At 45.9% G+C, this 24,613-nt stretch overlaps 1 protein-coding gene across 1 annotated transcript in view; it reads right to left on the minus strand.

Annotated features, from left to right (window-relative positions):
* Positions 1-24,613, minus strand: part of LOC308128165 (NACHT, LRR and PYD domains-containing protein 12-like) — a 455,537-nt gene that overhangs the window by 70,291 nt on the left and 360,633 nt on the right. The gene's annotated exons all lie outside the window — the stretch shown is intronic.

Raw genomic sequence — 24,613 nt, forward strand, 5'->3', positions numbered from 1 at the left:
CTTCTTTGCACACATGAGCTTTGTCTTGGAGACATGTTGTAACCTGTGTTGATGCTTTAAATGTGCTGAGGTGTTTTTTCTTCCTAATTCCACACTGTGTTCCCTTGTAGAGTAGTTTGGAATCTGCTTTTTCTTCTCCTCTCCTCACCTCTCGTCGTCTCTCTCTTTTCCCCAAGCTTAAAAGAAATGTCATTGTACTTGTTGCAATGACAATAAAGTGGATTGATTTCACTTGTCAGTTTCTTCCCACAAAGATCCTCAACAGGGACTTGAACTCTCAACCCTCAGATTGAAAGTCTGATGCGGTGTGGGACAGGAAACCCCAACTTTGAGGCCCATGCTCTACCAACTGAGCTAGCCAGGTAACATATAATATATATATATATATATATATATATATATATATATATATATATATATATATATATATATATATATATATATATATATATATATATATATATATATATATATATATATACAGAAATGCAGTAAAACACTGAATTCACTCTTGAATGCAATAAAACTCTTTCACTGTATTTATGATAAATTGGTCCATAATCACACAAAGTTATCATAGTATCAAGTCATATTGGCCCCAATATGGATGATTTATTAAGGGTTGATAGTTACTGTACTTACCATGGAGAATCCTTCAGAATACAGTTGTGACAGTTCTTAAACGTGACGGTGTAATAGATGGTCAAATAGACGTCCAGAATTACGGCTTGGACGGATGGACGTGTCTTGGACGTATACGGATGTTACTTGCTCAGTGGGTTTGATCTACAACAGACAGTGATCTCCTTTGATCTGCTTTGACCTCAGCACTGGAGATGCCATGGAGACGCTGAGATCAAAGGACATTTATTCAAAGCAGAAAGCAGCTGTATTCAGCCCCTTCAGCATTCACGCTTGCATTTTCTTCTGGACATGCAAACCTCTAGTTCCAGTAGACTTCCTACTTCAGGGTGAATATTAAAGTTTGAGGCGTGTCCACAAACTCAAATTACAGACTTCCTGTTGGATTTAGGTCAGGGGTGTCAAAGTGTGATTTTTAAATCTTGATGAGTTGAACAAGTGAGTTTTGGTTTGATCTCTCTACGACATTCCTGCTGATTGTGGTGTTTGGTTTTCCAATACATTTGAATGAGAGGAGAGAGGCAGTGGGATTTGTTATTATGAGATTTGACGGCTCATCAAATCCAAACCGCTCAAGTAACCACAAAGTTGTAGGGAAGTTTTTAGCAGAAGTGTCTCCTCTGTCATTTAATAGTGTTTTGAAGCCGATATGATTTTCTCCCTCAGAGGAGTAGGGTTTGCGTACAAGCCCATTTGCATTTGGGGTGAAAGTCTTGTTTTGAAAGGCAAATTGTGGATTAAGTCAGAGGTGTCGTTGCATGTTTTCCAGGTCTTGCTGAGACAAAAGAGTGAGTTTTGGTTTCATGTCACTATTACTTTCTTACGGGCCGTGAGACCCAATTTGAATTTCAGGCGATAATCTTATTTTAAAAGTCAAATTGTGGACTTCCTGTTGGACTTTGATCAGGAGTGTCATCACATGATTTTTAGAACTTAATGAGATGATGAGTTTTAGTTTGATCCCTCTACAACATTCTTAGAGAGATCACACCAATGCTGTGGTGGTCATCTGTCATTTTAGTGATTGTAGGTGGCGCTAGAGAGCACATTTTGGCTCTTTATGGGTTCATTTCAAACATTTTCTGATAGACTGCACCAGTCCTGATCAGTGTGCCAAATTTGGTGATCAAGTTTTTGTCAAATTTGGGTTCAATGTCGTCAGGAGAAGAAACAAAGTAAGAAACACTACAGATGCAATAGGGTCCTCGCCTCCAGGCAGCTTCCCTTCTGGGCTCGGTCCCTAAAAAAAAGGTGCACAGAACCTGGTGCCCAGTGATGAGGTTCTAGAAAGGGAACGACAAATGGACTCCAGAGTCTTACTGTGAAACTTTTATGTTCAAATTAGCAACTGGAATGGCTGGAAGGGGCCGTTCCCAGTCGGAACCTCATGGTTTTCAATAAAAAAACGGTTTTGTCTTCCCATCTGGGAATTGAACCCCAGACTCCCATGTGAAAGGCGGGGATACGCTCCACTATACTAACAAGGAGATGTTGGTAGTTTAAACTTTCTGTCAGAGCATCTCAGGAGTCAAAGTAGCCAAACTTTACATGGACTCATGTGTAACCAGAGCTGAGTATCACTCAAACTGTGGGGGAGGGGCTCATAGACCAGAGCAGTTGTTTCACCTGACCTTCCTTGGTTGGACTGTGATCACATGTCAGTACTGTTGGGTCAGTGGTAGAATTCACACCTGCCACACAGAAAGCCCAGGTTTAATTCCCTGCCAATGCAACAGAACTTTACCAAACCCTACTTTGTGAAGCGTTGATGTAAGAATCACTCCATGTTTTTTGGGGGTTTATTTCTTACTTGTCAACTTATGGTGCTTTTCCACTAGTACCTACTCAGCCCTACTTGAGGTTCCAAGTGAACTGAAGCGACCGGAATACTGAACAAAACTGTACAGATACATTTTGTACAGTGGAAACGGGGCTGAACAGTCACGAGTCACATGGACACTCACCTTGGCAAACACTTTGTGACCTGAGAGGGAGTGATTGGGAAGAACGTCTGTCCTGGAAGGACGTTTCTGATCTGAACCTGAGGGTTATCAGGAACCACACACAGAGAACCTTACACTTCCATAAAACACTTCTGAATCATGTTGTTGTGGCCGAGAGGTTAAGGCGATGGACTTGAAATCCATTGGGGGCTTTCTGCGTAGGTTCGAATCCTGCCAACAACGTTGTTCAATGTTTTGTGAATTTAAGAGAAAGACTCTTCTTGTGGATTATTTTATAAAGTAAAACCTCTGATGTAGCGACTCCCTGAAATCCAAGGACCAGAGTCCCATGAAGACAGGTTCTCCTCTTCAGAAGGTCTCATTATGAGGACAAGTTGTAGGACCAGAATGAACTAAACAGCAAATATGTTATGGAAGGAAGATTTTGTTTGTATTTTAAAGTACACAACTGAATAAATACCTTAATAACTATAACTTAATAATACCTTGTGGAAACCGTGAAAGAAGAGACGGACAGAGTTGTCGAGTCGATTTTTCTTATTCTTTCCACACAGAACGACGGTCGTCCTGTCAAACATTTTACCCCGTGACATCACCGCACCTCCTCCTTTAACAGCTACCGCATCACCAACACACCCCTCACACGTCACCGACACACCCACTCCACTCTGAATGAGAGAACCTTTCCCAAAGGTGCACCACACAGCCCCCCCCCTGAACATTCAGAATGGTACCACCCAGTCGTTAAAAAAATGACTTGAGTCTTGTTCAGAGGTCTCAGCACGCGGCCATAACGGCTGCGTTGCACCACCCCTGGAGTAGGTGCAGGTACTGGTCATGCATTGTGATATTGTTGAGGCGCTGAAAGTCCCCACAAGGCCTCCAACTTCCTCCACCATGATAGTCCTTATCCTGCACCAGAGGCCAAGTGGCTCGAGCCGAGCGCACCGCCGGCGGGAGCTGAAGCAGAAAAAGCTGGGTGAAGAGGAACGAAGTGTCATCTGATCCCAGCAGCGCCGACATATTTTCTATCAGCTCCGTGAGTTTACTGTCCCCCAAACCGCTCCGCTCGTTCTTCCTGTGTGAGAATCTAACAAGAACCTCTCTTTACATCCCCATCTGAACTGAAACAACCATGGAATTGATCAGCTGGTCTCTCAATGCAATCGACCAAAGTGTAATTTTTTATGGAGAATCAGTCGGTAGGGTGCTCTCTCTCTCTCTCTCTCTCTCTCTCCCCCCCCCCCTCTCTCTCTCTCCCTCTCTCTCTCTCTCTCTCTCTCTCTCCCTCTCTCCCTCTCTCTCTCTCTGAGTGACAGTTGTCAAATCTGCCATATTTCAGCACTCATCGCATCACTGCTAATTTGTCCACTCATCAAATTTCATTAAACTTTCAGAAGAGAAAAATTTACAAATAATAAATATTTACCACCTTTTACACCCATAAGGCCACAAATCATCTCATGAATCAGCAGCAGAGCAGAAAATGAAAAGAAAAAACCTGCTTACCTTTTTAATCCTCCAAAACAGCCCAAAAACAGCCCTGGTCTTATAAAGCTCTTCAAATCATCTGTCTCTTTTTGTCCATCGTCTCCCACCGTCTTCCCAGCGAGCTGACACACACAGTTTTAACTCAAAATCACAGTTTAGAGTGACGTGGTGTGGGAGCGCCGGAAATTCCCTCTCCTCCTCACCGTTCAGGTTTTACATTCAGTTTTGTGTACAATGAACTTTCTACTGATTTCAACTCAATAAAATACACAGCTGTCCATATAGAATATTTAAAAAAAATAATTAAATACATAAAAGTGAAAAAGGGGTCGGATTTTATTTCTTTTAATTTTGTAATGAGGTGTCGGTCAAAATCTGGGAGGGGCCAGATCCTGTTCCGGCAAGATCCGGCCCAAATTAAACTCTGGGATTATGTAACAAGACGTCTTCATCCATTAAATGAGTGAAGTTCTTCTTCCTGGTTGGAATGAGAAGCAGACTTCAAATGAAACAGGGAAGGAAGGCTGGGAACCCCCTCTCCCCTTCCCTCCCTCTCTCCCTCCTTCATTCCCTCCCTCCCTCCTTCCCTCCCTCCCTCTCTCCCTCTCTCCCTCTCTCCCTCTCCCCTTCCCTCCCTCCCTCCTTCCTTCCAGGTGTGCTCCTGGAGTCATGCCAGGAGCTTGTTTTGTTGGGTGGAGGAGCAGCTTTGTGTGCGCAGGAGAGGGGGAGAGAGAAGTTTTTTCCAAGTATTTGTATCATTTGACAATATTTGAATAAGTTTTAATAAAAGATGCATTTTTATTCCAGACCTCTAAATGAGTCATTTTTTATTCATTTGAATGTGAAATGCTGAACCTCAAACGTTGGGTGGTTTTTATCAACATTCCTATTTTTCTATCAACTCTCAACTGTTTTTTCTTGAGGAGAAAAACTCTTGTTGATATTAATGTTTATGTTCATCATTTGTAATGTCGCCTTTTTTTCTGACAGAATTCATTGAAAGGTAAGAGTTAAACTTTGGAGGGCTTCTACAGAATCACTATTGATGTTGATATTGTCTAGATCAGAGGTCTCCAACCCCCCTGGTCCTCCAGGGTCCCTGGTCCTCCAGGGTCCCTGGTCCTCCAGGGTCCCTGTCCTGCAGGTTTAGCTCCTCCCAGTTTCAACACACCTGATTTCAATGAAAGGCTCGTTATTGGGCTTTTTCACCACCTTGGTGATGACATCATCATTAGATTCAGGTATGCTGAAGCAGGCAGAGAACTAGAACATGCAGGGCAGGGGTCCTCGGAACCAGGATTGGAGACCTCTGCTCTATGAGTTTGAGAAATAAGAGCTACGGAATTTAAAAGCAGACTCAAGACTAATATGAAGTATACAAAGACAAGACACATTCTCTTTAATCAAATCAAACTTTATTTATAGAGCACTTTTCAGACACAGAACAATTGCAACACAAAGTGCTTCACATAAAATAGAAAAAAATATACAGGACTGTCTCAGAAAATTAGAATATTGTGTTAAAGTCCTTTATTTTCTGTAATGCAACTAAAAACATGAAAATGTCATACATTCTGGATTCATTACACATCAACTGAAATATTGCAAGCCTTTTGTCATTTTAATATTGCTGATTATGGCATACAGCTTAAGAAAACTCAAAAATCCTATCCCAAAATATTAGAATATCATGAAAAAGTATACTAGCAGGCTATTTAACTAATCACTTGAATCGTCTAATTAACTCGAAACACCAACAAGGGTTTCCCTGAGCCTTTAAAAACACTCAGCTTGGTTCAGTAAACTAAATCACAAGTATGGGGAAGACTGCTGACCTGACTGCTGTCCAGAGGACCATCATTGACACCCTCCATCAGGAGGGTAAGACACAAAAAGAAATTTCTAAAAGAGCAGGCTGTTCACGGAGTGCAGTTTCAAAGCACATTCACAAAAAGTGTGTTGGAAGGAGGAAATGTGGCAGGAAACGCTGCACAACCAAGAGAGAGGACCGCAGCCTTAACAGCATTGTGAAGAAGAGCCGCTTCCAGAATTTGGGGGAGCTTCAAAGACAGTGGACTGAAGCTGGAGTCCAGGTATCAAAAGCCACCGTTCACAGACGTGTCCGGGAAATGGGCTACAATAGCCGTATTCCCATGGTCAAGCCACTCCTGAACTCAAGACAACGGAAGAAGCGTCTGACTTGGGCTATGGAAAAGAAGCACTGGACAGTTGCAGAGTGGTCCAGAGTCCTGTTTTCAGACGAAAGCAAGTTTTGTGTTTCATTTGGAAGTCAAGGCGCTAGAGTCTGGAGGAAGGCTGGAGAGGAGCACAATCCAAGTTGCTTGAAATCCAGTGTGAAGTTCCCACAGTCAGCAATGGTTTGGGGAACCATGTCAGCTGCTGGTGCTGGTCCACTGTGTTTCATCAAGTCCAGAGTCAATGCAGCTGTGTACCTAGAGATTTTAGAGCACTACATGCTTCCATCTGTTGAAAAGCTCTATGGAGATGATGATTTCATTTTCCAGCATGATCTGGCACCTGCCCACAGTGCCAAAACCACCAGTAACTGGTGTACTGACCATGGCATTACTGTGGGCAGGTGCCTGATGATTTCATTTTCCAGCATGATCTGGCACCTGCCCACAGTGCCAAAACCACCAGTAACTGGTGTACTGACCATGGCATTACTGTCCTCGATTGGCCTGCCAACTCCCCTGACCTGAACCCCAGAGAGAATTTGTGGGGTATTGTGAAGAAGAAGCTGAAAGACACCAGACCAATAATGCAAATGAGCTAAAGGCCGCTATGGAAGCATCCTGGGCCTCCATAACACCTCAGCAATGCCACAGGCTGATTGCTTCCATGCCACGCCGCATTGATGCAGTAATCCGTGCAAAAGGGTTCCCAACCAAGTACTGAGTGCATTAATTGACATTTTCAAATGTTTGATTTTGTTTTGCTGTTATAAATCTTTTTTTTTTACTTGGTCTGAGGAAATATTCTAATTTTTTGAGATAGGATATTTGAGTTTTCTTAAGCTGTATGCCATAATCAGCAATATTAAAATAATAAAAGGCTTGCAATATTTCATTTGATGTGTAATGAATCCAGAATGTATGACATTTTTGTTTTTTTAATTGCATTACAGAAAATAAAGACCTTTATCACAATATTCTAATTTTCTGAGACAGTCCTGTAGGTTTTCTGCTGCGTCTAAACTAAGCTAAGCTGAGCAATTTTGAAACATGTTATGTGTGTTATGTGACATGTATAATAAGTTATACACTCTTTTATTTGAGTTTTGTACGTATATTGAAATACTGATGTATTTTTGTATCTGTTTTGCAGTTTTACAAATTTAAGAGATGGTCTACGGACACAAAAGACACCCTGAGTCCTGTCGTTTCTGGGGCCATTTCTTTTGTGTTAAGCTCGCTGTCTAAGTTAAGTTAAGAAACACTTAGCTGATGGCAGAAGACATTGGAACAAGGTTGAAAGAAAGATATGAGCAACCATTGACAAAAGGTGGAGGGTATTTTGTTTCTGGACTGTTTTCATCGTGTTTTGTGGAGTATTTTTTAGGTTGTCTACGTTGTGATAATATCACACACAGCAGCAGCTTAGTGAGGAATATTAGTGGTTTGATCTCAGTTTTTAATTTCTACACTAGATATTTGAAAGGAAATGATCAGTTTTTGATCATATTTATTTTGATGTTCAGTAGATTTTTCCCTTTTCATAATATTAGCTCATGAGTCATGTCATCTTGCTGGAGGTCCTTAATGATCATAAATGATCGCTCTATCTAGTCTTGGGTGGATAAACAATTAATGGAACTATTACTACTATTGTCCCACATGAACTGCTCAATCAAGTTGTGGACATTGATGTTTTTTGAAGATTCATAAATCAACATTTAAAAGCAGGACGTCTCATTATCACTCCATCTCAGGTCGCATGGTAAACTGCTGACACGGTGTTATGAGAAGATGAGAGAAAATATCATCTAGAAAAGTTCCTCCTAAACAGTCCTTGTTAATCCAGCAGCTAAAGATTCACATCGATCAGTAAGAGAACGACTGGAGGAGGTTTAGACTTTAGACTTTAGACTTTAGACTCAGCTTTATCAATCCCTTGGGATGACTCCGTCAGGGAAATGTAAGTTCCAGCAGCTTAATAGAAGAGCAGCAGCACACATCATGGAGGCCAGAGGAGAGTGACATCATGGAGGCCAGAGGAGAGTGACATCATGGAGGTTAGAGGAGAGTGACATCATGGGGGTCAGAGGAGAGTAACATCATGGAGGTCAGAGGAGAGTGACATCATGAGGTCAGAGGAGAGTGACATCATGGAGTCCAGAGGAGAGTGACATCATGAGGTCAGAGGAGAGTGACATCATGGAGGTTAGAGGAGAGTGACATCATGGAGGCCAGAGGAGAGTGACATCATGGAGGCCAGAGGAGAGTGACATCATGAGGTCAGAGGAGAGTGACATCATGGAGTCCAGAGGAGAGTGACATCATGAGGTCAGAGGAGAGTGACATCATGGAGGTTAGAGGAGAGTGACATCGTGGAGGTCAGAGGAGAGTGACATCATGGGGGTCAGAGGAGAGTGACATCATGGAGGTCAGAGGAGAGTAACATCATGGAGGTCAGAGGAGAGTGACATCATGGAGTCCAGAGGAGAGTGACATCATGAGGTCAGAGGAGAGTGACATCATGGAGGTTAGAGGACAATGACATCATGGAGGCCAGAGGAGAGTGACATCATGGAGGCCAGAGGAGAGTGACATCATGGAGGTTAGAGGAGAGTGACATCATGGAGGCCAGAGGAGAGTGACATCATGGAGGTTAGAGGAGAGTGACATCATGGAGGCCAGAGGAGAGTGACATCATGGAGGTCAGAGGAGAGTGACATCATGGAGGTCAGAGGAGAGTGACATCATGGGGGTCAGAGGAGAGTGACATCATGGAGGTCAGAGGAGAGTAACATCATGGAGGTCAGAGGAGAGTGACATCATGGAGTCCAGAGGAGAGTGACATCATGGAGTCCAGAGGAGAGTGACATCATGAGGTCAGAGGAGAGTGACATCATGGAGGCCAGAGGAGAGTGACATCATGGAGGCCAGAGGAGAGTGACATCATGGAGGTTAGAGGAGAGTGACATCATGGAGGCCAGAGGAGAGTGACATCATGGAGGTTAGAGGAGAGTGACATCATGGAGGCCAGAGGAGAGTGACATCATGGAGGTCAGAGGAGAGTGACATCATGGAGGTCAGAGGAGAGTGACATCATGGGGGTCAGAGGAGAGTGACATCATGGAGGTCAGAGGAGAGTAACATCATGGAGGTCAGAGGAGAGTGACATCATGAGGTCAGAGGAGAGTGACATCATGGAGTCCAGAGGAGAGTGACATCATGAGGTCAGAGGAGAGTGACATCATGGAGGTTAGAGGACAATGACATCATGGAGGCCAGAGGAGAGTGACATCATGGAGGCCAGAGGAGAGTGACATCATGGAGGTTAGAGGAGAGTGACATCATGGAGGCCAGAGGAGAGTGACATCATGGAGTCCAGAGGAGAGTGACATCATGAGGTCAGAGGAGAGTGACATCATGGAGGTTAGAGGAGAGTGACATCATGGAGGCCAGAGGAGAGTGACATCATGGAGGCCAGAGGAGAGTGACATCATGGAGGTTAGAGGAGAGTGACATCATGGAGTCCAGAGGAGAGTGACATCATGGAGGTCAGAGGAGAGTGACATCATGGAGGCCAGAGGAGAGCTGCAGACGGACGTCAGAAAGGCTTGGTGTGGACAGGCACCACCGTCTCAGGGACACTAGATGGTGCTGGTGAGTCCCTCCAAACGACCTCCAGGAGGCCGGCTGAAGGAGAAGTGAGGGTGGAGCAGCCAGTTACTGCTAAAACTAACTAACTAACTAACTAACTAACATGTAGATGAAAATAGAATCATATGTTTTTTTTCAAATTAAAGTGAACATGAAAGTGGAAATGGGAGTTTCTTTTTTAATTAAAATGAAAATCAAGGGGAAAATCTGATTTTCTGATCCCCCCCCCCCCCCAGTGTCCTGACTGCTCAGGAGGGTTCCAGGCTGGAAATCATGGCTGCTGGCCTCATCCAGCGATCCAGTGATGCTGGAGTGGCTCCTCCCCCTCCTCCCCCTCCTCCTCCTCCTCCTCCTCCTCCTCCTCCTCCTCCTCCTCCTCTACTGGATGTGGACACTGACTGCTGCACAGCACAAGGAGGACAAAGCAAAGTGAAAGACAGGTTTGGCGGGCGGCCAGATGTGCTGGTCAAACTGGACATTGACCACTTCATACGGCGGCTGGCATCTGGGTGTAGAAATGAGGCCCACCCCCTGTACCCCACCTTCACGTCCAAACTGTCCTGGGACAGCAGTGATGTCTCCTTGCTGCAGAGCCAAGAGGGAGCAGCTGAGGAGAGAAGAGCTCCCTGGTGGAGACGCACATCTTCAAAGAGGACCTGGCTCTGCTCTGCAGGAGGCAGACAAGAGGGGAGTCCCACTCTGTCCTCATGATGGAGGGAGGGGCTGCTTCATCAGCTGATGGGTGTGAAGGGCAGAGAGCTTCTTGGTGTGCCTCTCTTGGACCAGGAGAGGATGCAGAACATCTGGAGAGTCCAGAAGAGGCACGTCAAATGCATTGAGGACCAAGCGGGTGTGCTGCTCTACACAGAGGGAGGCTGGACCTCCACCAAGGAGGGACTCATTCTCCCTAAATCCCGCTGTGCCAGGGGGTCCACATCACTGGAATCTTTCCTCCTCCACCTCCAGAGCTTCATTCCAGGTTAGTATTAATCACTATTCACCAGCAAGAGAAGTGACCTTTGACCTCCTGTGGGAGTTTAGAGCCCTCCAATGGCCAGACAGGGTCAGGATGGCAAGGTGTCAAAATGAAGCGCTCCCAGTGTTTCTTTGTTTGAATCTATTTGAAGGAAGGAGCTCCAACAGTGGGGATGGTGCTGACTTTAGACATGACAGCTCCATCATCTCAGCCATCAGCAGCCTCCATCACCTCCTCAGCCTGTGTTGTTGGAACTCGCACCTCTCAACAAGCTCCTGCATCTGATCCCACCTCCTCCGCCCCATACCGCCCTGCTCCACCCACCTTCCAGCTCCTCTGCTGGCCACTCCACTTTCTCTAAGTAGAATGTTCTGGTGTGAAAAACCTTTGTAAGATTCTAAACTTCATTGTAGGAAGGATTCTTTTGAAGTGGGAACTTTATTAGTCTTGTAATATTTTTCAGACTGTGGATTGGAGCAGCCCAGCCTCTGCTCCACCTCTCCCTCCCACTACCACCACTGCTGTCGCCACTGCTACAGCGCCACCTTCTGCAAAATCTGCTGCTCCATCTGCTTCTCCAACTACTGCTCCCATCACTGCTCCACCCACTACTCCCTCTGCTTCACCTGCTGCTCCCACTGCTCCACCCACTACTCCCTCTGCTCCAACTTCTGCTCCCACTGCTCCACCCATTACTCCCTCTGCTTCACCTGCTGCTCCCATTTCTGCTCCCACTGCTCCACCCACTACTCCCTCTGCTCCACCTGCTGCTCCCACTACTGCTCCACCCACTACTCCCTCTGCTTCACCTGCTGCTCCCACTTCTCCACCCACTTCTCCACCCACTCCTTCCTCTGCTTCACCTGCTGCTCTCACTTCTCCACCCATTACTCCCTCTGCTTCACCTGCTGCTCCCACTGCTCCACCCACTACTCACTCTGCTTCACCTGCTGCTCCCACTTCTGCTCCCACTGCTCCACCCACTACTCCCTCTGCTTCACCTGCTGCTCCCACTGCTCCACCCACTACTCAATCTGCTTCACCTGCTGCTCCCACTGCTCCACCCATTACTCCCTCTGCTTCACCTGCTGCTCCCACTGCTCCACCCACTACTCCCTCTGCTTCACCTGCTGCTCCCACTTCTGCTCCCACTGCTCCACCCACTACTCCCTCTGCTTCACCTGCTGCTCCCACTTCTGCTCCCACTGCTCCACCCACTACTCCCTCTACTTCACCTGCTGCTCTCACTTCTCCACCCATTACTCCCTCTGCTTCACCTGCTGCTCCCACTGCTCCACCCACTACTCACTCTGCTGCACCTGCTGCTCCCACTTCTGCTCCACCCATTACTCCCTCTGCTTCACCTGCTGCTCCCACTGCTCCACCCACTACTCCCTCTGCTTCACCTGCTGCTCCCACTGCTCCACCCACTACTCCCTCTGCTTCACCTGCTGCTCCCACTTCTGCTCCCACTGCTCCACCCACTACTCCCTCTGCTTCACCTGCTGCTCCCACTGTTCCACCCACTTCTCCACCCACTGCTCCTTCTGCTGCTCCCACTGCTCCACTTGCTGCTCCCACTGCTCCACCTGCCAGGAGCCAGACACAATATGACAGACAGGCGGGGGCACTCTTGTTAATCCATGAGTAACATAGAGTGGCATTGTTATTATTTCATTCCAGTGGTAGATTTCTAATGCTCATCTTGTCTTGTGTAACAGCCCTGTGGTGGATCACATTCCACCTCCAGCACCACCTCTGCTGCTCCTCTCCCCGCCACCATCACAACCTCTGTCTCCACTGCTTCAGCTGATCCTCCTCCTGGGCCACCAGCTATGTGTCCAGCAGCACCTGAGCAAGAGGTCGGTCTCACTAACATCTTCTATTCTACTTAAATCTTAGGTTTTTGCTTGTGCTAATGTTGTTTTTATTTCTTTCTTTTTTTTTTTTACTGTTCTATTACCAGGCTGTGGACGAGCATAATCTCCCGGGGATGGACCGAGTGGACAGCCTGGCAGAGTACTTGGTGGGGCTCCGGGCTGAAACTGGTCAAACCTTATCAAAGCAGCAGGCCAGTAATATCAGAGCCCTGTGGCAGAATGTCCTGCCATCTGACCAGCAGCGTGTGGCCTATGCCGCTCGGCACCAGGTGCTCCTGACAGCCGGCTCAGTTAGCAACGCCTCCGTCTCCTGCTGAAGATTGAATAAAGCTGATTACCTTTGATCTCAGCGTCTCCATGGCTCCAGCGCTGATCTCTTATCAGATCAAAGGAGATCAGTGCCTTTTGTCATGGATATGCTCAGATCAAAGATTTCCTGCGGCTTTGATGTCCGTTGATCTCCATCCGGTGCCTCTCCCATCCACTTTGTAATGAAAGGCTCATTATTGTTCTTTTCACAACCTTGGTGATGACGTCATCATTAGATTCAGGTATGCTGAAGCAGGCAGAGAACTATAACATGCAGGACATCAGCACTCTAGGACCCAGTTTGGACACCCTGATATAGACCATCAAGAGACAGCTTAGTTTTATCTGACTGATGATGTGTTGCTGCAATAGTCATCATAATCAGTGTGAAGTTTCTTCCCACAAAGAGCCTGAACAGCGATTTGAACCCTGGACCTTCAGATTAAAAGTCTTATGCTCTACTGTCTGAGCTACCCAGGCCTGCCAACACAGTGTTGTGTCTCCATATGATTCTCACTTATGAGTGAGACGAAGCAGAAGCTGATCCTGACCACCAAGGTGCAGAAGTGGAGACTCTTCTTGCTCGCTGTTTTGAAACTCAACAAATAGTCGTACATTGTTCCTTCCTGAAGATGCTGAAAAGCTCCGCTCTGGATTTGAAAACAATCAGGAAACATCTGAGCAGACTGCTGGCTGTATTGTATGATATTTTCTCACTGCCTGATTGGCTGCAGGTGAGAAGTTTTGCTTCAGGAAAACAAGTTGTCTCTCCATTTGAAGCTGGAATGAAGAACTGCTTGGTTTTACTGCAAACCTGAACAGGGATTCTAATGGTGGAAACTCCACCATATGACAATGAGCTGATTCCTTTGGCTTCTTGAACATGTCAGCACATTGGCCTAGGACAGGGGTGTCCAAGTTGGGTCCTGGAGCTCTGGCATCCCGTGGGGTTTAGCTCTCTCCAAGTTGCACCACACCTGATGACAATGAAGGTTCTGGTTATTGGGCTTTTTCACAACCTTGGTGATGACATCATCAGATGAAGCAGAGGGAGTTTTAGAAGAGTTTTTAAAATGCTACTGCTTGTTTTTAAAGCCCTGAATGGTCTGACTCCTCCAGATATCAGAGACCTGTTATGATAATAATAATTACTAGAGGTTTGTATATCCAGAAGAAAATGCAAGTGTAAATGCTGTAGGTTGAACAAACCTGATCTCCTTTGATCTCTGTGTGTCCATGGCTCCAGTGCTGAGATCACATCAGATTGAAGATCATCGGCCATTGCTGTGTCGATGCGAAGATCAAAGATTTTCTCCTGCTTTGATCTGCTCTGATCTCCATGAGGTGCCTCTCCCATCTGCTTTGTTTGGGACATTTTTCAAAGTTTTTTATGATTTGTTCAGAAACAGCTAAAGATATAAAAAGCAAACAGCACAGCGGTCATCTCATGAACAAGCTGAACATTTTGTTTATTTGAATGGCAAAGAAGTCATAATAATAATAAAGATTTTGGATCACTAATGTGTGACTGCCTTCAGCATTCAGGGACTTGAACCCTGGACCCTCAGATTAAACATCTGATGCTCTACTGTCTGATCTCCCCAGGACACTGATCTAAAGTGCAATTAATCAACTTGCTGCTGTTGATGTCAGACATAAAGCTTGGAGATGCTGGGGATTGAACCCAGGACCTCATACATGCAAAGAATGCGCTCTACCACTGAGCTACATCCCCTGTCTTTTACTTTGTATGTAAACATATGTGAATGTAGAACTGGACCACATCCTGTAGACCTGGACCTGATGACCTGGAGGAGATGAACAGGAGCTCATCCACTAGTTCATCAATACATTTGTTGGGCCCATTGAAAGTGTTTTCCAACTTTAAGAAGAGAAGGACAAACTTGTCCTTTATGTCTTGAGACAACTCCTGTGGTTCCTCAAGGTCGGCAACCTTCAACACTCAGTGAGCCATTTGGACCCGTTTCCCCCTGAACAGAACACAATGGAACCCTGTTCTAGATGTTTCTTTAATGAGACGTGAAGCCGAATACTGAATCTTCAGAACTATGATCATCTGTCAGACTTTCATCTTCAAATGATCCAGAGCGGTGGATTATAGCACTGATAGAATAAAAGGGTGGAACAATCAGTCTCATTTCAGAGTAAACATATGAATGGTGGAGGGACAGTCCATCTTTCATCTTTTTGTGTCTGAACATTAGGGATGGGAATTGATACGGTTTTTCTGATTCTGATTCCATTTTCGATTCTGTTTAACGATTCAATTCTTTATCGATTCTCTTGTTGATTATTTTTTATTTTTTTTTTTACATTTTTTTTATTTTAAAGGAGAATTAACAGGTAGATTACTCGGGGTGAGAATATATGAGATTTTATCAATTCTCCTAACGATTCCTGAGTATTGGTTTGAGGGGAAAAAAGTAGTTTTACAGTTTTCTGCACCAAAAGGAACAATTATATTTTTTCCAAACATGAAACTTGAATTATAAATTTTCCCTTAAAAACGAACAGTCAAATGTGTATTTGCCTACATTGCCCCGTGGAATTTACACTTTTTCAAATGTTGCGCTGTTGACAAGTTAAGCCTCTCTGGGAGGTCGGAGACTGGAGAGGAATGAGGAAGTGACGTAGCAGGAGGAACACGTTCTCTCGGTCTGCAGGGAATGCTGTGGATTCATATTGTGTTGGTGCCTTTTTTGAGGGGATATTCAAAACAGAATGATCTAATACATAGAAATACAGTGGTTATCCTCTACCAGATGGTGTATGTCTACACAGTAGACATACTCTAGTAGATCATTTTTACTGGATATGGTGTGAAAACTAGAGGCTCACACATATATTGAGGATTTACTAGCATATGTCTACGCTGTCGGCTTGTAGGAGCAGACATTCACTATGGGACAGATTGACGGCAGAGTTCATTTATTAAAAGTCCCTCATTAGTCCTCAGACAGGACATGTCTTCACCAAATGGACCGTCTTCAGCAGCCACACAGTGCAGCGCTCTGGGGAGGTGATGGAGGCCGGGGGTGGAGCTCAGGAGGAGGTGATGGAGGCCGGGGGTGGAGCTCAGGGAGCCATGGTGCAGGTTGTTTTGACTATCAGAGTAAACCGGAGTACCGGAGGAGAACCAGCACACAGAGAGAGAGAGAACATGAAAACTCCACACAGAAAGGCTCCTTCCGGGATTTTAACCGAGACTTTTTTGTTTTTTTAACTGGGACATTCTGTGGATTCAGGACGTGGTGAGTGGAACATGTATTACCGTGTCCTATTATTTAATCCTTTATCGTCTCCCACTTTAGACCTTCTTCCTCCATGTTTCCTCCTGGTTGAAGGAGAGTGTGACATCATGCAACGTACCGCAACGCAACTTGACGTCATGCTGGGAAATGAATCATTAAGAAGAATCAAACACATTTAAGATGTACGATTCTGATGGAATTGATCAATTGGAACCGGTTCTCAGTCAGAACCGGTTTTTGATTCCCATCCCTAGGAATGACTGATAGTTTCTTTGTATGTTTCACATCTTGTTTTGCTCTTGTATAGAAAACATTTACAATCACATTCAACACAAAAATTGGAAGAAAGAAAGTAGATGTTTTCACCAACGTGGGCCGGGGAGCTCAGCTGGTCAGAGTGTGGTGCTAATAACACCAAGGTCATGGGTTCAATCCCCATACTGGCCAAATGAAGCTTCATCAACCACTGTCTTTATTTTCGGAAGCCACTAGATGGCGCTGTCTCTTCAAAAAACATTTGAAACACACTTCATTGCCAGTGCTTCAGGATTTATCTTCAAACCAACAGTGCCATCTGGTGGTGAGAAAATTAAGAACATGGTTCATGAGGCTTCATTTAGCATCACTACTTGTGAGTGTCTCCACCTGTCAAACAGGAGGCTGGGGTTCAATTTCCTGATGGAGTTAAGGGATTGCTCCCACTGCATGAGCAAGGCACCACTATTATAAATGGCTGTATTGTAATTATTAGTTGCATTGACTTGGAATCAAACCCAGGCCTCCAGCATGGCAGGGGACAACTCTGCCACTGAAGCACCAATGCTGACACATCAGATCACAACACTGAAGAAAAGTGTCATCTCCTCAGTGTCTCATCAAAAGATAGAATTAAATATTTACAGAAGTGTGAGGGGCGAACTCACTTTTGTGAGATACTGTACATATCGCCCACCTTTATACAATAAAAAATAAACCTGCTAGTATTTATGGAGAGGGGGTGGGGTTTGATAAGTTATACTTCTTTCTTTTCTGTGTTTGGTGAGATATCTTTTGATTATTATGAACTGTTTATTTGATTTTGTGCAAAATAAACCACAACATTTATAAAAGATTAGACTCTAAAATGCCGGAGTATAGACCTCTAATTTTTCACATTGTAATCAAAAATTATTCAAATCACGAGCTCTGCTGCATTTTTTATATCAAAAATACTGCATGGAAGATAATATTACAGATTGTATATTATAGGATCATTTGTGGCCATAATTGATTGTATATTATACATTCAGAAATAGTATAATATACTGATATATCTGAGCAGAGTGGAGCAGTGGAAGCCTGCTGGGCCCAGAACCCAGAGCTCCATGGATCCAAACCTTCCTCTGCTACTGACACTTTCTCTACTACGTCTTCCAGAACTTTCCCAGGGAGGCTGTGAAGTGTGATGGTTCTATCTGCTAACTCTGTTTGGTGATGTCATAGTGATGTCATAAAATAATGGGAGAGATTAAAGTGACAATATTTCTTACTTCAATTTGATCTCCACTCCGATCTTCACTTTGATCTTCACAAAATTATCATTTATTAACTTCGCCAACGAAGTAGGTCAAGAAGTTTATGTTTTCAACTATTTGAACAATTTATTGATTATATGTATGTTTATGTGTAGGAGGAGGCGCATGAACAGGTGCAGAAAGACGCGCAGGAGGACGTGCAGGATGAGTGCAGGAGGAGTTGCAGGAGGAGAAGCAGGAGGAGGTGCAGGAGAAGATGCAGGAGGAGGCACAGGATGTGTGCAGGAAGAGGCGCAGGAGGAGGAGGCACATGAGGAGGCGCAGGAGGAGGTGTAGGAGGAGGTGCAGGAAGAGGTGCAGGAAGAGGTGGAGAAGGAGACGCAGAAGGAGGCCCAGGAGGAGGTGCAGGAGGAGGCGGAGGAGGAGGTGCAGAAGGAGGCCCAGGAGGAGGTGCAGGAGGAGTAGTAGAATGTGTGCTAGGGAAGCTGCAGGAATAGGCACTGAATGATCTGCTTCTGGAGGTGCAGGAGGCGCAGGGGGAGGTGCAGGAGGAGGCGCAGATGGAGGCGCAGATGGAGGCGCAGGAGCAGGTGGAGGAGGAGGCGCAGGAGGAGGCGCAGAAGGATGTGCGTAGGATGTGTGCAGGAGGAGACGCAGGAGGATGCGCAAGAGGAGGCGCAGATGGAGGTGCAGGAGAAGGTGGAGGAGGCGGCGAAGAAGGAGGCACATGAGGAGCTGCAGGAGGAGGCGCAGGAGGAGGCGAAGGAGGAGGCGAAGGATTGTGGACGAGGAGTTGCAGTAGGAGGCGCAGGATGTGTGCAGGAGGAGGCGCATGAGGAGGCGCAGGATATGTGCAGGAAGAAGTGGAGGAGGAGGCAAAGGAGGAGGTGCAGGAGGAGGTGCAGGAGGATGGGGCACAGGAGGAGGTGCAGTTGGAGAAACAGGATTGTACAGGAGGAGTTTCTGGAGAAGGCGAAGGAGGAGGTGCAGGATCTGTGCAGGAGGAGGCGAAGGATTCTGCTGGAGGAGGTGCAGGAGGAGGTGCATGATTGTGCATGAGGAGGCGAAGGATTCTTCTGGAGGAGTTGCAGGAGGAGGCGCAGGAGGAGGAGCATGATGTGTCCAGGAGGAGGTGCATAAGGAGCTGCAGGATGTGTGCAGGAGGAGGCAAAGGAGGAGGCGCATAATAGTGCAGGAGTAGGCGCAAGTAGGAGGCGCAGGATGAGGTGATGGAGACACAGGTTAGGTACAGGAAGAGGTGCAGAAGGAGGTGCAGGATTGTGCAGGAGGAGGCCCAGGAGGAGGCCCAGCATGTGTGCACGAAGAGGCACAGGAGGAGGCGCAGGAGGATGCACATGATTGCACAGGAGGAGGCACAAGGAGGAGGCGCAAGGAGGAGGCGCAGGAGGAGGCACAGGAGGCGGTGCAAAGAAGGAGGCGCAGGAGGGGGCACAGGAGGAGGTGCAAGGAGGAGGCGCAGGAGGAGGCACAGGAGGAGGCACAGGAGGAGGTGCATTATTGTTCAGGAGGAGTTGCAAGGAGGAGGTGCAGGATTGTGCAGGAGGAGGTGCAGGAGTATTCGCAGGAGGAGGCGCAGGAAGAAGTGCATGATTGTGCAGGGGGGGTGCAGGATGTGTGCAGGAGGAGGTGCATAATTGTGCAGGAGGAGGTGCATAATTGTGCAGGAGTAGGCGCAAGGAGGGGATGCAGAAATGTGCAAGAGGAGGCGCAGGATGAGGTTCAGGATGAAGTTCAGGATGAGGTTCAGGAGGAGGCGCAGGAGGAGGTTTAGGTTTCGCCTCCTCCTGCGCCTCCTCCTGCAACCATCCAGCTTCTCTTCCTGCACAATCCTGAGTGTCCTCCTGCACACACCCTGCGCCTCTTCTTTCACAATCCTTAGCCTCCTCCTGTGCCTCCTCCTGCACACATTCTGCGCCTCCTCCTGCAACCATCCTGCACAATCCTGAGTGTCCTCCTGCAAACACCCTGCGCCTCTTCTTTCACAATCCTTAGCCTCCTCCTGCGCCTCCTCCTGCTCACATCCTGCACCTCCTCCTGCACACATCATGCACACATCTTGTACCTGCTCCCATACCTCCTCCTGCACATATCCTGCGCCTGCTCCTGCACCTCCCCCTGTGCCTCCTCCTGTGCCTCCTGCACCTCCTCCTGCGCATCCTTCATGGTTTAGACCCAGGACCTGCCACTTCGTTCAGTAACTCCTCCCTATAATCCGACGACACTCCTGGAACAAGAGTCCTCGCCTCCAGGCAGCTTCCCTTCTGGGCTCGGTCCTTAAAAAAAAGGTGCACAGAACCCGGTGTCCAGTGATGAGGTCCTAGAAAGGGAACCACGAATGGACTCCAGAGTCTTACTGTGTAACTTTTATGTTCACATTGGCAACAGCTGGAATGGCTGGAAGGGGCCGTTCCCAGTCTGAACCTCATGGTTTTCAATAACAAAACTAAATGGTTTTATCTTCCCATCTGGGAATTGAACTACAGTCTCCCCTGTGACAGGCAGGGATACTCTCCACTATACTAACAAGGAGATGTTGGTAGTTTAAACTTTCTGTTAGAGTATCTCAGGAGTCAAAGTAGCCAAACGTTACATCTACTCTTGTGTAACCTGAGCTGAGTATCACTCAAACTGCGGGGGAGGGGCTCATGGACCAGAGCAGTTGTTTCACCTGACTAGGGATGGGAATCAAAAACCGGTTCTCACTGAGAACCGGTTCCAATTGATCAATTCCATCGGAATCGTACGCCTTATATGTGTTCGATTCTTCTTAAGGATTCATTTCCCAGCATGACGTCACACTCTGCGACGCACAGCTCCTTCAACCAGGAGAAAACACGGAGAGGAAGAAGGTCTAAAGCGGGAGACGATAAAGGACTAAATAATAGGATATGGTAATACATGTTCCACTCACCAGGTCCTGAATCCACAGAGTCCACAGCCTCTCGCCTCACAGCCACAAGGTCCAGTTAAAAAAAAAAAGTCTCGGTGCAAATCCCGGCAGGAGCCTTTCTGTGTGGAGTTTTCATGTTCTCTCTGTGTTCTCTCCTACTAATGAGGGACTTTTAATAAATGAACTCTGCCGTCAATCTGTCCCGTGCAGTGAATGTCTGCTCCAACGGGCAGACAGCATAGACATATGCTAGTAGATCTTCACATTATGTGTGAGCCCCTAGTTGTCAAGGTATTAAACACTCTGTAGACATACACAATCTAGTAGAGGTCTACTACTGTATGTCTATGTATTAGATCATTCTGTGTTGAAAAGCCCCTCACAAAAAGCAGCAACATAATATGAAAAAAGGATTCCCTGCAGACCAAGAGAACGTGTTCCTCCTCGTATGTCACTTCCTCATTCCTCTCCAGGCTCCGCCTCCCAGAGAGGCTTAACTTGTCAACAGCACAACATTTGAAAAAGTATAAATTCCAGGGGGCAATGAAGGCAAATACACATTTGACTGTTGTTTTTTAAGGGAAAATGTATAATTCAAGTTTCATCTTAGGAAAAAATGTAATTGTTTCTTTTGGTGCAGAAGATTGTAAAACTACTTTTTTTCCCCTCAAAACAATACTCAGGAATTGTTAGAAGAATTGGTAAAATCTTATCAATTCCCCCCCCCTAGTAATCTACCTGTTAAATATCCTTTAAAAAAAAAAAAATAAATAATAGAAAAAAAATTAATAAAAAAATTTAATAAGAGAATCGATAAAGAATTGAATCGTTAAACAGAATCGAAAATGGAATCGGAATCGGAATCGGAAAAATCTTATCAATTCCCATCCCTACACCTGACCTCCCCTGGTTGGACTGTGATCACTTGTAAGCGTTGGTGGTTCGGTGGTAGAATTCACATCCTCCACACAGGAAACCCAGGTTCAGTTCCAGTGCAACAGAACTTTTCCAAACCCTACTTTGTGGAGAGTTGACGTAAGTATCACTCCATGTTTTTTGGGGGTTTATTTCTTACTTGTCAACTGATGGTGCTTTTCCACTAGTACCTACTCAGCCCTACTTGACTCGCTTCGCTTTTGATGCTTTTCCACTACATGGTAGTACCTGGTATTTTCGTGGTACCTGCTCGGTTGAGGTTCCAAGCGAATTGAAGTGACTGAAATACTGAACCAAACTGTACAGATACATTTTGTACAGTGGAAACGGGGCTGAACAGTCACGAGTCACATGGACACTCCCCTTGGCAAACACTTAGTGACCTGAGAGGGAGTGATTGGGAAGAACGTCTGTCCTGAAAGGACGTTTCTGATCTGAACCTGAGGGTTATCAGGAACCACACACAGAGAACCTTACACTCCCATTAAACACTACTGAATCGTGTTGTTGTGGCCGAGAGGTTAAGACGATGGACTAGAAATCCATTGGGGTCTCCCTGCGTAGGTTCGAATCCTGTCAACAACGTTGTTCAATGTTCTGTGAATTTAAGAGAAAGACTCTTCTTGTGGATTATTTTATAAAGTAAAACCTCTGATGTAGAGACTCCCTGAAATCCAAGGACCAGAGTCCCCTGAAGACAGGTTCTCCTCTTCAGAGGGTCTCGTCATGAGGACAAGTTGTAGCACCAGAATGAACCAAACAGCAAATATGTTATGGAAGGAAGATTTTGTTTGTATTTTAAAGTACACAACTGAATAAATACCTTAATAACTATAACTTAATAATACCTTGTGGAAACCGTGAAAGAAGAGACAGACAGAGTTGTAGAGTTGATTTTCTTTATTCTTTCCACACAGAATGACAGTCGTCCTGTCAAACATTTTACCCCGTGACATCACCGCACCTCCTCCTTTAACAGCTACCGCATCACCAACACACCCCTCACACGTCACCGACACACCCACTCCACTCTGAATGAGAGAACATTTCCCAAAGGTGCACCACACAGCCCCCCTCCCCCCCTGAATGTTCAGAATGGTACCACCCAGACTTAAGTCCTGTTCGGAGGTCTTAGCACGCGGCCATAACGGCTGCGTTGCACCACCCCTGGAGGAGGTGCAGGTACCGGTCATACATTGTGATATTGTTGAGGCGCTGAAAGTCCCCACAAGGCCTCCAACTTCCTCCACCATGATAGTCCTTATCCTGCACCAGAGGCCAAGTGGCTCGAGCCGAGCGCACCGCCGGCGGGAGCTGAAGCAGAAAAAGCTGGGAGAAGAGGAACGAAGTGTCCTCTGATCCCAGCAGTGCCGACATATTTTCTATCAGCTCCGTGAGTTTACTGTCCCCCAAACCGCTCTGCTCGTTCTTCCTGTGTGAGAATCTAACAAGAGCCTCTCTTTACATCCCCATCTGAACTGAAACAACCATGGAATTGATCAGCTGGTCTCTCAGTGCAATCGACATTTTTTTTTTTATGGACAATCAGTAGGTAGGGTGCTCTCTCTCTCTCTCTCTCTCTCTCTCTCTCTCTCTCTCTCTCTCTCTCTCCCTCTCTCTCTCCCTCTCTCTCTCTCTCGCTTCCCCCCCCCCTCTCTCTCTCTCTCTCTGAGTGACAGCTGTCAAATCTACCATATTTCAGCACTCAGCGCATCACTGCTAATTTGTCCACTCATAAAATTTCACTAAACTTTCAGAAGAGAAAAATCTACAAATAATAAATATTTACCACCTTTTACACCCATAAGGCCACAAATCCTCTCATGAATCAGCAGCAGCAGAAAATGAAAAGAAAAAACCTGCTTACCTTTTTAATCATCCAAAACAGCCCAAAAAACAGCCCTGGTTTAAAAAAGCTCTTCAATCCATCTGTCTCTTTTTGTCCATCGTCTCCCACCGTCTTCCCAGCGAGCTGACACACACAGTTTGAACTCAAAATCACAGTTTAGAGTGACGTGGCGTGGGAGCGCCGGGAAATTCCCTCTCCTCCTCACTGTTCAGTTTTTACTTTCAGTTTTGTGTAAAATGAACTTTCTACTGATTTCAACTCAATAAAATACACAGCTGTCCAAATATAATATTTAAAAAAAATAATTAAATTCATAAAAGTTAATTAAAGGGGTTAGATTTTATTTTATTTTTTTGTCATGAGGTGCTGGATCCAATCAAATAAGTGCCAGTCAAAATCTGGGAGGGGCCGGATCCTGTTCCGGCAAGATCCAGCCCAGATTAAGGGCTGGGATTATGTAACAAGACATCATTGTCCATTAAGCTCATAGTATTTTGGAAACTGTCCTTTGGACTTTCAAAAACCTTGCTTTATGTTTCTGCCCGGTTTTGAACAGGTGACCTTTTGCATGTGAAGCAAACATGATAACCACTACACTACAGAAACTCTGCTGGAGGTTAACAGGGTCGTGTGAAAACATTTGACTACAAGCAGCAACTCAATCCAGAAGAGACTGGAACAAGAACACAGCTCCTTGGACCGCTTGGTTTCCTCACTCAGCTCATCTCACTCTGAGGGAAACGTTGTTCTTGATGATAAAAAAGTTCTTCTGAGAACATCAGTCCTCATCACTTTCTACAGAGGAACATAGAGAGTGAGCTACCAGCAGCTGCTCTCTGTGGAGGAGAACATCAGTCCTCACCTCCACCCTTTCTGACAGGGTGAAGGTGTGTGTGTGTGTGTGTGTGTGTGTGTGTGTGTGTGTGTGTGTGTGTGTGTGTGTGTGTGTGTGTGTGTGTGTGTGTGTGTGTGTGTGTGTGTGTGTGTGTGTGTGTGTGTGTGTGTGTGTGTGTGTGTCCA

Source organism: Lipophrys pholis (genome assembly GCF_963383615.2).
Source record: "Lipophrys pholis genome assembly, contig: SCAFFOLD_30, whole genome shotgun sequence".
In the NCBI taxonomy this organism is placed as follows: domain Eukaryota; kingdom Metazoa; phylum Chordata; class Actinopteri; order Blenniiformes; family Blenniidae; genus Lipophrys; species Lipophrys pholis.